A 17,478-nucleotide genomic window follows, 5' to 3' on the forward strand; every position below is an offset into this window, starting at 1 on the left:
AGATTTGGTGCACCAACAAGTTATCTCTGCAAAACATGACTTCCATAAATGTTATCTGGAGAAAGCTGGTAGGAATGAACTTAAAAACATGATTCTAAAGCAGAATGAAAAAATTGTATTTTCTGACTGTTGTTCTGGCTTGCTGGCTCTTGTTCTGCCAAGAGACAGCAATTTTCTCCGAGTCTGCAAACACTAGCATTTTAATAGCCCAGATGAGTAGTAACCTTTGACAGGTTTGGGCAGATAAGGTGGAATTAATGTCAAGTTCTTTCTGAAGGGATTTATTTACCCTCTGTTTTGTCATGGATATTAAAAGGTCAGATCCAGCCCTGATCGTGAGCTCCATTACATATCTCTTAATGCTTCCAGGCCACTTGGATCATGAAAACTAAGAAAAAAAAAATACAGCTAATGTGAATATTAATTTTGAGGGTATCTGATAGCCTCAGGAAGAGGAAATGTCCCTCTTGGACACCTGGCAAGATTACATTATAAATCTAGATTTACATTAATCCAGGCTAAAATTCAAGCAAACTTTGTGAAGTCATGCTGCAGTGATCACTGATACAGAAGAATATTAATTTTAAACTTGGTGATTGGCCAGAAGTGATGCAGGAAAGTTGAAGGTCATGATTTTGGCCAAAAAAAAGAATAAAAAAACCCAACCAAACAAAAGAAATATAAAGGCTCAAAAATAAAAATAAGACAGATTTTTGTACTACTGGTAAATCTTGCCATGTTCGTTTTCTAAACTGAGTAATAAAAAATTTTTGGCAATTCTGGATTCATAATTTATTAATAGCACTGCAGGACTACATGTTGAAAATTGATAAAGTAGATTCATCAATACAATAATGAATTTAAGTTGCAGCCCATGACTTCAGATCCTCTCAAATGGTTAGCCCTAACATTTTGTCAGCCCAACAAATCTTTTGCTTCCCCCCTTAAATTTCAGTTTAAAAAAGAGAAAAAGTCTTATCTACAGAGTTTTCAGCCCATAAACATACATCTCATTAAGCAACAATATTATCTATTAAAAAGTTAAATAATTTTTTTTTTCTCACTTCCAAGGATTAAATACAGCAAAATTTGATGCCATGGTACAACAATTTTTTAAAGATTTTGTCAGTATTCACACACAGAATAGGATCCTTTGGAGCCAGGTATTCTCACCAGCCAGCACTGCACTGTCCAGTGTGCAGCTCCCTCCTTCCTGCAAGAACTATCTCTCTGGCCAGGATGTTAAGGAATTACCTTCCCTGTCCAGCTGCTCAGGAGCCACCCTGGCAGTCACCCTGTCACCACCTGAGCTGGGACATTCACAGCTGCACACCCAACACTCACACTCAGACCAGGTTTCCCTAACAGCTCTTAATAATTTGATCTTGATGCAATACCTAAATAACAATAATAATATTGAGCTGGTGTCTCCAAGGACAGACTCTGAACAAAGGAACCTCTGGGCTTTTATGGCCTCGCATTCTAAGGCAGGAAAGTTTGGGGGTCGTGGGCTTGTGCCCCCAAAGCTCCACCTGCAGCTCCCACTGCAGCTGCTCACTGAGATCCCTGCACTGGACGTGCTGCTCAGAGAGAACACTTGGCAGTACCTTGATAAAGGGAATCCAGGGGATGTCTCACTCCAGCACAAATGGTTTCCATGATGAGAACAGCTTAAAGAATTGGACAGCACTGGTGACAAAGTCACCAAGTGTCTCAACTGATACTGGGGCAACTAAACCCCAAACTATGGCACATTAGAACATGAATAGAATTATTCAGTATGCATTTCCAAAGAGGCCTTTAAAGATTTGCCCACTGGGTAGCAGCTCTAGAACTGCCTCCAACATTACCAGGAAATTTCATCACAGAAGGACTAATGAACCCTGGAAATGACCCTTAGGATCCCATAATGAAGTCCAAGGTCACATATAACAGACACAAATAGAAGCCCTATTTGCAGCTTTCATTTTGAGAACTGTAGTGGACCAGGATTTTCAATTGTATCCTAAAGTCAAAGGAAAATCTATATAACATAATTTATGTGATTATGTTCTCTAGCAAAATTAGTATACAATGACTTTTAGAGAATTAAGCTTGATGAAACCAATATTGTCGTTTCCTTGGGTTTTATTCCTGAAATCTTGAGTTGATGGTGTTTCTTACAGGAACAGTACCAAGGTATTCCCTTTGCTACTTCTCAGAGTAAGTAGTGAACTATATTTTTTCTATGCACTACATTAATGTTTAGTAGCTAAGTGGCAACAAACTTGTGCTATAAAAGTTAATAAAAATACTAAAACAAATAGTATGCAAGGAAATTACATCCAGCAAAGCTGGTAGAAGGACTAAATAATATAAGCAGCAAAACTACATAGACAAAAAAAAAAAAAAATAGAAAATAAAGGTAAAAAGAAAGAGGTTTGGGTTCCATAGAAGAAACTCTACCAGTCTCTGTAAGCAGAGAAGATGACTCATTGATCTAAATAAACACTGAAATCTGCTGATCTCCATGCAAAGCAAACACGTCCATTGGCATAACCTTCACTGCCCCATAATAGCACCCATTTTAACACTTGCAAATTTTCTAGCTTTCTTTGTCATGCATAGTTTAGCTTTTTCTACTAAATGAGCAACTGCAGGAGTATAATACCTTGCCTAAATATTCTGCTCATTCCTCTCTAAAAAAAATATTTTATAAATATGGTTTTAATACATTTATTATTACCTTCCTGTTCTACCTGCTATTTCACCTGGTAGAAAGTTGAGGGAATTTTTTGCTAGCTCAGGAGTTTTGCCTGGTGTCACTGACCATCTCACACACGGCAGGCCACAGTGGCCCAAGAAATCTGTGTCTGCAGCAGATTTTTAAAGAAAAGGTCATGTCTACAATACTGAATTAGCCCCCAAATGCACACTGATTAAGCAACCTTTGCTCCTCTTTTGCCCCTGACTGCCAACCCTGCTAATTAGTAAATTCAACTCACTGAGCTCCCACACCTAACATGTTCTTTTCCTTTTTCTGGGAAGTGCAAGGCAAGGACTGGCAGCTCACACGTGAGATAAAAAACAACAAGCAAACAAAAGAAATGCCTTTTGTTCCCTTATAGATACTTCTAAAATGCTCTTGTTTAACACCTATTGAGGAGATACCTCTGAAGCCCCACAGAGGAAAAGAGCAAGTGACAATTCCAGTTTGAGTGCAAAGACAACTTGCACAAAGTTACTCCAAAGTCTTGCAGTGAGACCTGGAATCCAAGATATTGAAGGACACAGCTGCAGCTCAGTGTAGAGCCTGACAGAGGCAACCATTTATGCTGCTTAGAGAAACGTAGGTGCATTTGCTCAGACAACAAGTGACTGAGTGGGTTTAACAAGCAGGATAATAGCACAGGGTGTCATTTTGATCTGAATACATAATTAAAGGGGATCAAGAAAAGGCTCAGGTTCAGAAGTGGCCTTGAATATCTGCTGCCTAATTAGGATTGATTTTGCCAATCACTGCTCAGAACATGACTCTTCTGCTTGCACTTGTTTCCAGTAGAACATGTCAGCTGCCTAGAAATCAGCACAGCTTCCACAGGCACTACCTACCTGGGAATGGTGTGGGTTCAAACCTGGCCTGTGATGCTTAGATACAAATCCTATGGGCTGCTATCTTTTAGTTTTAGATTAACTCACGACAAGTGCAATCAATAAGGCTTGTTAGCCTGAGGCTCAGAAGGGCTGCAGCTGTTTTTTCATCTTAGCCTGTACATGTAATATGATAGGGCAGTGAGGGGCACAGATGAAGTGGCTTGTTATTTATGACAATATCAATCAATGCTCTCTATTGCTAAATGAATTAAGTAGCCTTGCAATAACTGGCTTTTCTGCTGCAACTTTGGTTTTTAAAAATTGCACAGAAGAGTGATATTGATCTGCCTAAGCCTACTGCCATTTTATTTCAGTTCTTTTGCAGTGGAACAGAGTCTCTTCTACCACCTCCCAAAAATTTATGTAACCATAAAACTAGATTCATCTTAAGACTCACAAAAGGATTTGATCAGATTTAAGCCTTTGAAATTTAAAGCTAGCATCCTAAATCTCTCAGGAAAACATCTGGTTGACCCAGGAAATTGAACTCTGACTATTGGACACAAAGGTTCCCTAATTTCCTGCAGCCATGCTTCTCTGTATACCAGTCAGATATTTTGCTAATGTTGTACCTTCTGAAGGTGAACCTACTGAACAGGCAGTGGACTCTTAATGCTAGAAGTCCTTGATGCATTTACAAATGGAAATGGCTGGAAAAGAATATAAGGCAACAAAAGCAGACACCTGGAGAATGAAACAGCTGTGCTTATTTGGAAGTGAAGGAACAGGTTCAGCTCTGCATCTCATGTGAAGGAAGGCTCACCATGGAGCCATCATTTCTCTCATTTTTTGCCACCAAGAGAAGAGTCATTTCATTCTGGCTCACTGGGCCAGAAGATCAGAAAACCACAGGGAACACAAATGAGTCTCTGGGCCACAACCACTCCCCATATCATGGGAATACCTCAGGAAATGAAGCATTTGGTGCTGACCAGCTGTGCTTTTGCCCCAAGGGAGGTCCAAGGCATACCAAGACCTAGAAGAATGACCCAAGGTAGCAAGAAGTATGTGGCTGTACAGAGATGAAGAAATGGTGATTTGAGCAATACAAATGCTGAAATTTCAGCTTGCAACCAACTATAAAGAACGTGGAAAAAGTTCAGTCTATTTGCCAAATCTGAATTACAGTGACCCCATTTATGTATCCATGTGCTTCAAAAAAAGGTAAAATTGAGCCAGGAAGGTAGTGATCAGCATGTGATAAAGAAAGATGTCTAATAGTGTGATTTAAGACAAATTGATACCAGACAGGCCACAGCTCACTGTCTATGGCTGCCAGACATGTAGGACTGCCTACACTGCTCCTTCATCTGTGACATTTTGTTTATCACTCTGTCTGCTGCTGCCCAGACAAATAAACCCTCTGGGACCATTTGATGCTGTATTAGGTTTTGTGCCTGAATGCATAAGGGTCCCTAGAAGGCAGCAAGAGATTTCTAGTTACTTTGTAATCTTACAAACAGCATCAAAATTGATGTTCAGCTTAACATGCAATCCTGTGGTAATATCCAAGAATTTGGCTGTGTACCTGGACATCCTTCAGTTACTCTTTAGCATGCCTCTTTCTTTTCACCTCAAAGTCAATGGCATTTTTAATTTTGGTAGGGTCTTTTTTTTTTTTGTGGAGGGTAGAGGACTTGGGACAAAATATTTTCTGTCTACAGAGTTGTCAAAAACACAGTCAGGAACAAAATGGCTTCATAAGTAACAAGAGCTTTGGAGGCCATGAAATCAGATTACTTCCTTGAATGACAATATTAGGATGGAGACAACCAAGGAAAGGCTTTGGTGGGCATGAAAGCAAACACAAAACCTGAATCCCCCTAATTAAATCTAATTTGACCACGAAATATCCAGCAGAAAAAATGCAGATAAAATGCAGAAAAGGTGTGTTTTGAAGTGTGAATCAGTTAACTTTTGATACCCACTGCAAGTATCTCCAAAGAGGAGACATAGATGGCTGCTGTGTGAGAAGGTTTTTGTTTATTTTTTTTATTTTTTTTTATTATTTGCTGGTGGTTGGAAGAAGAAACAAGTATTGCAATTAGTAATGAGGATTCTATTAGTGCAGATCAGACTTTGATTTGGTGTATGCAGCTAAAGGAAATCTGCTTCCTTCCACTTCCCTTTTACAACCAACTGTATGAAGTCTGGACTAATTCCAAGGGACTAAACCAATTATGATAAATAGCTAAATTTGTGAATATGCAGAATCAACTGATCATTGCATAATTACTTATACTCCCAAGGCTATGGTAAAAACGTGGCAGCAGAATCATTGTTATTTTCGTCACAGTAATTATAAATCATCATCGTTGCATTCTTGCAGATATGGCTGGATGAATGCCACCTGAAACTCTGCCTTCCCTCTGTGTCTCAGATTTGCTTCTGCACTGTCCTATGAATTTATTTTTATACATATACACACAACTGCTCTGCATGTTTGCCAATAACTCTTGAAATATGCCTTAAATATCTTTTAGTCTTTAATTTCATAAGAATATTCCTTGCAGATCACCATTTCTGTTAACCTTTATAGTGATGTATGCACAATCACTTGCACGTATTTCTCAGGCTGGAATAGCACACATATTTTACAGGGCTATAACCAAAAAATGTCCATGGACATAAACCAGTGTCCATAAACATTGATACTATTATAAGCCTTCAAATACTAAGGGTAAGCACTAAATGCTGACCTCCAGCTTGGCAGAGGGAAAAGAAGCAGCAAAGTTAGGTGAAGGATAATGAGAAATCAAGGCCTTATTTTATGGCAATGTGCTGCTGCTGCAGTTTGTTTTAAAAATCAGACTGCAGATATGCATTTGCTCCTAATGCCTCTGGCCATCCACAAAATGTAGGCAAAAAAATCCCCTCAAGATGAACAAATTGGCACAGAAACAGTTTTCCAGGGAAAGGAAGGAAAAAAAAAAATTAAAAAAAGGAGCAAAAACAAGCTTCAGAGCAAATAAAGCAACTAAGTAAGTAACTTTCAAGTTCAGCAAGTACATAATTGCAAAGCCCCTATTCTACAATATCTTATGTTGAGCACCTAATTACAGGTGTGGGATGAAATCCTGGCACCACTGTAAGTTTTATTACAGAGTTATGTGGAATCAACATTTCAGATTTCCTTATTTCTAAATTGCTATGCTTCATGGCTCATTCTGTAAATGTAAATGCATGAATTAAGTGCCCATATGTTTGCCAGATCACGGGCTAAAACCTTCATTCAGATGAGTAGTTACTTGTACCTGAATAACCTCACAGATTTTAGAAAGCAATGTTCAAAGTCAGTTATTATTTGCTTTAAGTAGAGGTAACAGCAAGTGTCCCACTAAAAAGGAGGTATTAAGAACTTCCAGAATCTCTGTAACTGTCTTTAGATCCTTTTCCCCTTGATAATTTCCACTGAGGAATTAAATTTGCCTCTGAATTCTATAAATAAAGGCTATTTAGGTTAATCTCTGCTATTCTTTTACCTATAATATATACTCCAGCTGGAGAAGCACCAAAACAAAAGCAGTCTATTGTGGCCCAGTCTAGTGAGACAGAAGAGTAGTTAAGGGAAAAAGTAAAATGAGACAGAATAAAAAAGAAAAAAGAGGGGAAACGGCATTAATGAATAAAGCATAAAGATGCCTTTTTCATTCCTGCAATACTCAAAGCTCCCCTTCTCCCATGAGGAAATTCAGCCAACACATGCAGAAGTTTTAGCCATGACCTCCATGGCCACCAGATTTCAGAGTCAGTTTCTTAGAGAGTGACTATCTTCCCCTTTCTTTGTGCATATTTTAATGAGTCCCACAGCTTCTGCAGGTAGTGGGATAGCAGAGCCCATCAGAATGTTTTCCCTTTGCTACAGTACCTAAACTTGACATTTGCTGCCAACAAGGAGTTGCTACCTGTAAATGTATCAGTCATGACCTAGATGACTGTGATACAAATCAGAACTACTGAAATTTATGAAATCCTTCTATAGGGATAGCCCTGACTTTGATTGACTGAACTTTATCATGGTTTCTTGGGTGTAATTTGTTACTACTGTGTTGAATACAAAAGTCAGCTGCACTCTTCAGCTGTCTACACTGATGTAATACGAAAACTGGGTTCTAATTCTGGGATTTAACTCTGCTTTAGACATTACAAAACTGTTCTCAACACTAAAACCAATAGATTTGATCTCCCTTTCAGAGAAAAAAAAAAAAAAAAAAGCCAAGAAAAGCATATTTCAGTGCACCAATCTCAAACCTACTTTAGCATAAATCATTTATGGGTTTGGTAGTGTGCTTGTGAATTTGTAACAAGAAATAAGCAGAAGTTAGAAAGTGTAAAAATATTAGAGTGCTTATGAAGGATCACATATTGGATGCACATAAAAGCCTGAATACATACATCTGGAACACAAATTAAAAGCAAGGAAAACTACCCATTGTAAAGACACATAATGAACAAAGTGACAGATGCTCAAACAATGATTCCAGTGCAAAACAATGTAGAAGCCATGACGTGGAAATCTCTCCTAAATCTCTAAAGAATAGTTTCTTTCCAGAGACTGCTTTATGGGAACAATACTGACGTGTGCCCTCATCCTTGGAGACAGTCTTTTCCCTCAAGTACTGTGTGATGCAAGAAGGCAGTATTTGTAAGGTATCCTTCAAGAGGATGATTCTTAGTCCTGCTCTCCTGACTAAAATCTATCTCTACTAATTTACTGAGCATCAGATCACAGAAAGCTTCTCAGGAGACATATTTTCAGTATTTTTCCTTTCCTTATCCTATTTTTTTTTTTTTTAACTGAAGCCTAAACGAGAAAGCATCTGCTGAGCATATGGAATTTGCAAGTATTACCATTAATGTAGCATTAAGATTTTTCCACCAGGCACACACATATTCTGACTGGCATACAAACATTTTAGTTCTGAAGGACTCAGCAAGGAGAGATGAGTAACTGTGGACCAGCTCTGCAGTGCAGCATGAGCACTTGTGCCCAGTGGAAAACAGAGGTTTGGGTCCAATACAGAGGATGTAAAACACACTTTGGATGTTCACAAAGTCCCCCTGTGTCAGCAAACAGTATAATAAAATCTAAAATCTGGATCCAGAACACAGACTGCAGTTTTCTTTTGATATTACAATTAAACTCCTGCCCTGCAATCTTAAGAATCTCAGTTTTTCCCCAAAGGACCCAGAGAAAAGGTTTGAAGGCATCAGCCAAAATTGGCTATTATGCCAGTGCCAAAAGGACTTGCACCTCTTGGATCCATGTGGATTTATGGAAGGAGAGTGAATAAAACTGCTAATCATTGCCAGAATTACTTCAGTCTTTAGAACAGTTCCTAATCAAAAGGTGTAAAGTTCTTTTGGATCAGCTTTTCTAAATAGGACAAGTTTGGATGATTTCTTGACTTTCTATCAAAGACAAACACTCTCCTGAGGCAACCATGACATGGATTTTAAAATGGTAAATCTGATTTCCAAATGGAAATTACTGTAAATGAAACCACTATTTTTGTGTGCTGAACCTAAACTTGAAATATTTCAAGGCAAAGTCTTTCCATACAAATTCCCCATAAAGTCAAGCAAACCTCATCTCAAGACAGCTGGAATCTTCTCCAGAGAAGATTGGTCCATTCTTATCACTCATATTTATGAGTGCATATGAGTATGCATATTTAAAATAAAAATGTGACTCACATTTAGATTCTCTGAGCACAAGAGTTGACTAGTTTTTATTTGAGTCAAATCTCATGTCTCCCTCAAGCTCTAAAGGTGTCTATATATGGAACCTTTCATCATCAAATGCAGTTTTCCAGAGCTGCATTTGTACCTTCAACTCAGTATAAGAATATTTATTCCCTGAAGAGTAAAAGTCCTTCAAGTAGTGCTGTGTCAGGGTTTACTCTCTACTTTGGCTTGCTAACAGTTTATTTTCATGTTTGATTACTAACCCCACAAATGTTAATTAACTCCTGTAGAGCAGGTGTAGGCAGCTCCCCAAGTGTCAGACAAACACAAAAAAAATCAGTTAAGTTAAATTTCAAAGGAACATGGACAGCTTATTTATTCCAGATAAATTTTGGTCTTAGTTATTTGTACCTCAAGAGATCTTCTAAAGACTTCTGCCTTTCCCCATTCCCTGAGAAACAGCTTTGAGAATCAAAAATACAATTGGTATAATGACCTTCAAAATATATTATATATGTGTTTTGAAAGTTCTCATGCACTAAAATTTGGAAGTCACTGAAAGAATATAAAATATGCACTACATATCTGGAAAGGCAATATATTAAAAGAGGTTCTTCATAATAAGAATAATAATTGAGTAATTTTTTAAAATATCACTATTTTCACTAATTGTTCTTTCTAACTAGAGAAAATATCTAATAAAATATAACAAATATTTGGGTTTTTGCTGTATTAATCATTAGAGAAACACTGTTTCCATACTTGGAATATCCCAGTACAGACACAGATAGTTAAAAAAATAATAAATCCTATAGAACTCTTTTCTTAATGACAATGAAAACAAATAATTTTAAAATTCTTTATGCAAGGTAAAAAGGCCCCTCTTCAGCCCCAAAAAATAAATCCATATTAGCTGAAATTACTAGGGCTTTGGGAGGAAGGAATTCTGCAAAGATCATATTTCCAGCACTGTAAATGTGATGTCACTACAGAATTCCTGGTTTTTAACAAAAGCAAGAATATATTACTTATCAGTCAATTCCAATTGTGCAACCAAACTTTTTTTTTTTTTTTTTTTTTTAACATATAACAAGGTCACCTTAGCTTACACACCAGTTAAGAAGAAAAGGCAAAAAAAGGCATTGGCACCTGTGTTCATTCAAGGAAGAACATTTCATTATCCTTACAGTGCAGGGATCCCTGAGAGGAAAGGGCCCCAGGGACAGCAAGAGGCTCCCAGTCAGACCATAAAACAGAAATGCAGCAGAATATCCAGCCAAAGACACTTGCAGAACATGGGACCTTTGACAAATAGCCTAATAAAATTAAAGTTTTAATAAATCAGGATACTCCCCATAAATCATCTGGACCTATCTGTTTTCCATCTCTCCATTCCTGCATTGCCACTATGCAAAGATCCAATCTCAGTGCTGAAAAACGTTCCTGTGAAAACCACACTTTTTCAAGAAAGCACCTCAGAAAGAGTTTGTAGGGGGCTCTCTGCAGCTGGTATTGTCTAACAGCAGGAAACACTGGAAACATTCTGCCCAAGTGGAATACAAATCTGCCAGCCAAGGAGAAAAAAAGAGGATGAGCAGAAATGAGAGACCCTCAGTGTCTGCTGATGCTGACTGAAGATGTAATGAAACTGTTCTTTATTTCCATCTTAGATATCAAAGCTCTGGTCACTGACTGCAGCTTTCTACCTTTCCATCTGTGTCTCTCTCTCCCCTCATCTCCATTTCTCTCCTTTTTTTCTCTTCCCAGTCAGTTTAGTTAAGTATGTTCCATCACTAAACCTGGTGTCTACATAAGATCACACCCCTCTGCCAGTCCTGGAGGGGTTTGCAATGGTTTGCTCATTGCTTGCTTCTCTTTCTCATGTACCATTTTCACTAGGCAAAAGCAATAGGTTTCTGTTTCTCTGCTCATGAGCTTCTCACTACAGGATTAATCCAACATTTAGAAAGGGCTCAGAGCAAAACCAGTAAAATCTTGTAACAGCTGCTGAAGACCTGAACACTACAACTGAAACCAGTTTATTTATTTGGATTAATCTAATCTAGTAGTGAATCAGTAGAAGTGGAATGACACACTTTTTAGTAGCAGGAAATTTGTCTTATTTTACAGTACATAACAGTACAATAAGAGTACTCTTATTAGTTGGTTCCCCACCAAAGAATTGTTTTTTCAGACAGCTAGAGCCACTCAGTTGTTTCAAAAATGTACCAAGCAACTGCAAAGAAACTCGCTGAGCTCCGTAGGCATATAGATTGCATAACTATTTATTCCATATTTATTCAGAATTTGTAAAGACACCTATTTAAGCCTTTACATACCCCAGAAGGTACTTTGCCAAAAAGATAGAATGAAACTTGGTCTACTGATATAACAGAGTTGTTGGCTAAACACCACCATCTAAGAGGAAATGCCCCTTGTTTTCCACATTAACCATCCTAGCATGCCACAAACAAAATTTTCTTAGTAGATGCCTAGAGGGGAAAAAACAGCTTTCTGGCTGTGGCAGAAAAAACTGCTAGAGATGGTTGGGAGACAGTTATGTTTTGGGATCAGACATCACCAAGCAAATCTATGCCAACCACTCTTTCCACTCCAACCCATTAGGGCCAACCCTATGGAGTCACACCCTACAGCTGCTAGCAGAAAGCAGCAGAGACAAGATCATACTGACGACCCAAGATGTAGGAATGAGAAATTAGAGAATATTTCTCAGCCCTTCTGTGTGAAATGGTTACAAAAAAGATGCATTTCAGGCAATTTGCAAAGGCATAAGACTGAGAAGCCAGTAACAGCAGCACAAACTGTCAAAAACTATGTTTCTTGCAATTTTTTCTGGGTCAGAATGAATTGCTGCAAAACACCCAGCACAGAGAATTACTGCAGACATTGCTGATGGATAACATGTTAATATCAGGATGAAATTCTCTAGACTCCACCTTAATATCACTTTACAGTCAAACAACAATAAAAGCACATTGTAAGGTCATGGAATTTATATAAAACTCAGTTAGCTTAAGGCTAACTCCAGTATCTCAACAGTAAAGGGTTATTTGAAAACTATATCCATTGTATTCAGACATGAATCCATACAGATGCACTTAACAAAAACAGATATACTGACACTTTGAATTATCCTCCCAACAGAAGAACTGCCCTGGCAATATCAACAAAGACAGATTTCCTGAGAATGTACTCAGGAGGCCACGTTTGCAGCCAACTCAGTAAGTGAAACCAGAATTAGAAGCAAATTAGTAACATCCAAACAGCATCTCAGAAACAGGCAGTCTTAAATCTGAGCAGTCCTAATTACAACAAAGTGATAATGGTTGCCTCTTCAAGATCTGTAATAGCATAGCAATAAAAACTTCTGGAAAACCTTTCTTCCCTGCAGCAAGAGTGAATTGCTTTCTTCATTCCTACTTGAGAGTAGCAATTGGCTTTTTGTTTCTTCTTTTTCTTTTCTGAGAGCAAAGGTGATGGAAAAGGAAATAATCCATAGATACTTGCCACTTAACACCTATTTGACTAGCAATAATTACTGTAAATAAAGGAGTTTAAATATATCTTAACACCAGTACAGCAGGAAGCATTATAACAAGACAAGCAGAAACTCATTCTCTAAACCAAGCAAACAGTGTGGGACTTCTCATTGCTACATGTAGAAAATTGCTCTGGTTTGGCTTGGAGGGTGTTAGGACTAGGAGAGAAAAGATGCTTTAGAATAAATTAGCACAATTATAAATCTGACAAGAAGATTAATATTCTAACTATGTTCACAATAATTAACTCACCAAAACAGTTCCAGAGTCATTATCCAGCTAGGGTGGAATGGGAAAGTTTACAGCACCCCTGTAGATTTATAAGCCAATTAAGGGTGACCCTCCTCTAGATTTCATTAGAAAAGCCTCTGCTTCAGCAAAAGCTCACACGTGCAAGTAAGAAGTTTCCCAATGAAAGGGAATGCAAGGGATCTTTATCACTCTATTAAACACTCTCCCTGCTCCCCTGGAAATTACATTCTCCTAATGCCTCCTCAGCCTCCTGCCAGCTCTCCAGCCCTCCCACAGCATCCTTGCAGCTGCGAGAAGCACGAGAGCACTGGGGCACTGCTCCAGGAGGGCAGCTCTGCTTTATTCCCTGCATGACCAAGGTGTCCAACACCAGAGAAGCACTTCAGATCTTGTGATGCAGCTTTGGGGTTAGGGCTCACAGCCCCTCTCCCACACAGAGCCACTTCTTCCTTCCATGTGCAGTGGGCAGCAGATTTATCAGATAAGAGCTGACCATTACTAACCAGCAAACTCCTGCTCAAGGTGCACTGTGTGCATGGGACTGCACAGAGTGTGAGCTATCTACTTGCTATCTATGTCATTTTCCCTCTTCATTGCCTTTCTGCACAGATTCATTGTTCTAATATAAAAGCCTTCTCTGCCACTTTCAGAGCAGCCTCCCTTTATCTCCAATTCCACAACTTCCCCTTCTCCTTTCAAAACTTTGTATAAAGAACATCTCTTTTCTCCTTTTGTTGCATACATCTATGCCTGTTTCATCCTTTCCTTTGTGCCTTCCTGCATAATTGAGTTTTTCAGCTTTGTAAAGTATTTTTCAATATAGATAGCATAAAAATTGCTATCTAAAATGAAATAGCATTGTATCAGAACCCACACTTTTTTCCCAGTAAAATACACAATTTGGACTGACTCAAGCTGCGATGTGTATGCAGGTAAAGCAAATTCTGAATTATTCAACACTTAAAAACACTGAAAAATCATTTACTTGTTACAAGCAATAAGATTTATGTTTTATGTCTCCCAATCAATAGCTAGTGTGTCCACACATAGCTGATTTATCCATATTGAAAATATAATTATAAGTCTAGTTTGCTCTGAACCACAGAGTCCTTTTGTAACAAGATTATTTAAATACAAATGGGGTTGGAAAATTGGTTTTAAATGGCTAATCTGTCTTGTCTTCAACTCCAGCTGCAGAATTTACTAACATCATAAACACAGGCTGAGTGAAAACTTAAAAGGTTTTCTGATTCTCCCCGCGATCTGTCTATGCAGTCCTCATTAACAGGGAAGTTGATGGGAGCTGTATGCAAGCTGGGAGAGGAGGATAATAAGCCTTGTAATCTCTATAAAGAGAAAGGGATTTTTACTGGTGATATGTCATATATGCTGGTGTGCAAACGTCTGTCTTACTGACAGCCCAATAAAGAATTTATGCACCCAGGTCTCTGATGTACTGCAGAACATCTCCACCATATGGGTGGACCAAACTTATACCCACAGGGCTGGAAACAACTCCTCAGAGCATCTTGCAATAGGGACCATCAGATATTCATGGCATCATTAAAAAAAGTTTCATCTGGACAGATTTACTTAGGGATTACTGAAGTCCCTGCTGCCTTGCTGCTGTCCCCACCAGATGTGGTCAGTGGCCTGGTGACATGCAGTGGGGAAAGGCTGAGCCACTGCATGGTCCTCCAAGGGAGCTCTGCAGTATCACCAACTGGGAATACACCATTACTTTCTCCCTGAGTCATGCACAAGGTCTGGAACAAAATGCAGATCACATCTGACTTGGGTTGAGCAGAAATTAAGGATTGGTGACTTGCTACCTTGCCCTGATAGAGGAAACTACTGCCTTAAATCCTTCTTTGATAGAGCATCCCACATGCTCCAGGGGAAAAAAAAAAAAGTGGGATAATGCTGGGATTAACTGTTAATTCTCTTCATACCAGTGTAATTTGCAGGAGTGATTGGTTTGGGTTTGTGCTGGAAACAGTTTTGATAATTGAGGGATATTTTCAAGCCAGCACAGATACAGATTCCCAAGTCTGGAACTGCCAGACTTGTGGCAGATTGGTACAGTGTAGACTGACACAGATTGTGACAGTGGAGGCTACCCTGGGGGGCTGCTTTCCCAGCCCTGTCAAATGGTCCACTACCTTTAGTCAAGGGCAAGGGCTCTTTCCTAGAGGTGTGCAAAGCAGAACTTCCCTTACAGCTATTTAAGAGCCAGATGTTTAGGACAAGGACTGTGTTGTGCCTGTCCTCATTTCATCCAAGGGTCTGAAAAAGCCTTTAGCATTCAGCTGGACAGCACACTTCTAGGTTTCTTCGTAGTTAGAAAAAACCCTAAGGAAAGGATAACGACCAATAAAAGAAGAACACTGCATAATTTGAAATTATAATTCTATACATGCTTCTGAAAGCCTCTTTGGCTTTCCTCTTTGTGCTTTGAATGGCTCTCTAGATCTAATTTAATTCAGTGAAGCAAATCCAAAAGTTCCAGGGGAAAAAAAAAATCAGCTTTTTCTTTAGTTAGAATAAAAAATGTTCAGAAAAAATTCTTGATCTTCATTAATTCCAAGAGCAGACATACAAGCTTCTAAGTGTTAATGAGACTTGCCAGTTTAGGTGGACTCATGTGTCTAATGAAATGTCAAATGAGCCCACTTTGGACTTAGATTATCAGATATTTCCACCAGGAAAGTTTGGCGAGACATCCTAACAAGCCCTTCAAGCCCTCTGGGAATATGGAGCAAATGGTTCTTCTGGCCTGGAATTACATTAGTGGCTCACTTGGTCAGTGTGACTCCTAGAAACCAAGGTGAGGGGGAAGTTATCCAAATCCTTTGTTTCCTTTTCCACAACAAAGTCTATTCGATTTTTCCTACATTATATAGAAATTTATCCTCTCTAGTCTATGGTGGTTTCTATTAGAAACATATACAAAAATTCTCTCTCCAGAAAGCAAGCATCCACATCTGCTGAGGTTTTGGAACTTGTGTCAGCATCTGCCCTGAATCAACCTCATGCCTGATCACTCTAATAAAACAACAGTGTCCAGGTTGCTCATAAATCCTAGTGCACTGTTAAATGAATTGTTCTTATTCTCATGTGCAATATTATAGGTGCCCAATAAGAAACTCATAAACTGGATCCTTGGGACATTAAGATTTGCTGTGGTAAATTCTATGTGTTGTCTTTTCAAGTTTCCCTTTAAGAAGAAAAATGTACAAAAGAAAATAAAAGTTCAAGTGTTTCCAGAAAGAAAAGAACTGAAAAGTTTGACAGGCAATGAAAAATTAATTTATCCTAATATAAAATTTTAACAAGCCACATAATATTTGCAGGCAAACAAACACTTAACTGACACCAAATCTATAAAAAAAATATCTCAGTATGGATTTCAGATTCCCAGGGATGGAAGTCAAGAGACAGATTAAATGATCACAATGTTCAGTCTAAACTTAAATTCCACTGCTTTAAATACATATATATATATATATATATATATATATATATATATATATATATATATATATATATATATATATAACTATCTTAGGACCAAAGTTGCTTTTCTAAGGGAAGAAGGATTTCATTAGCTTTTCCTGAATCAAGCCATGATAAAGCAAAGTGATGATCCCATGGATTTTAGACACACAGAAATTCACATCCCTGTACATACATCTCCATGGCCACCACACACTTGGGGAAAAATTGAGCAGCCCTTCTCCCCTCTTTCTGTACCCCAGCTCTCATCAGTCATGTTCTAGAAGCAAAATCTGCTTTTGTGACACAGCATTTAAACAAAGTATTAACCAAAGAAAAAATATAAGTCTATTTGGTTACCCATAACATGCTCCCCTTTATTTCCGTGGAGAATCTGTTTCTTTTAACACCGCAGATTTTCATGCTACCAGGGCTATTGATCCATAGAACTACACCACATAGCATGGGGAGATTCCCACTATTTTTACCCATTCACTAACTGACATTTTCTGTACAAAAGGAAGGCTTGTAAACTTTTCCATCCACACCTGTGGTGCCACTGCTGCCCTGTGCACTCCTACCAACAGCACCTGGCACAGCCACACACTGAACCTGTGACACAGCAATGGTCAAGTCTGCATTAAAGTATCAGAAAAAGCCTCAATTACTTTCAGTGTGTCTCCTAAATCATCCCACAATCCATGCTGCAGCTCCAGCCTTCTCCAGCTGAGGAGCAATTTACCTCCCATCTTCCTCAGCATGAACTCTCTTGTTCTGGCCAAACACGTATAAGGCATAGAATTAATTTTCATCTTTCCTGGAGAAAGCACGGAGGTGATTAGCCCCATTT

The 17,478-nt window shown here is 38.6% G+C and overlaps 1 protein-coding gene across 1 annotated transcript in view; it reads right to left on the bottom strand.

The window, feature by feature from the left end:
- CNTNAP5 (contactin associated protein family member 5) overlaps positions 1–17,478 on the bottom strand; it is a 264,255-nt gene that overhangs the window by 172,222 nt on the left and 74,555 nt on the right. The window lies entirely within an intron of this gene.

The sequence above is a fragment of the Erithacus rubecula genome (assembly GCF_903797595.1).
Source record: "Erithacus rubecula genome assembly, chromosome: 8".
NCBI lineage: Eukaryota > Metazoa > Chordata > Aves > Passeriformes > Muscicapidae > Erithacus > Erithacus rubecula.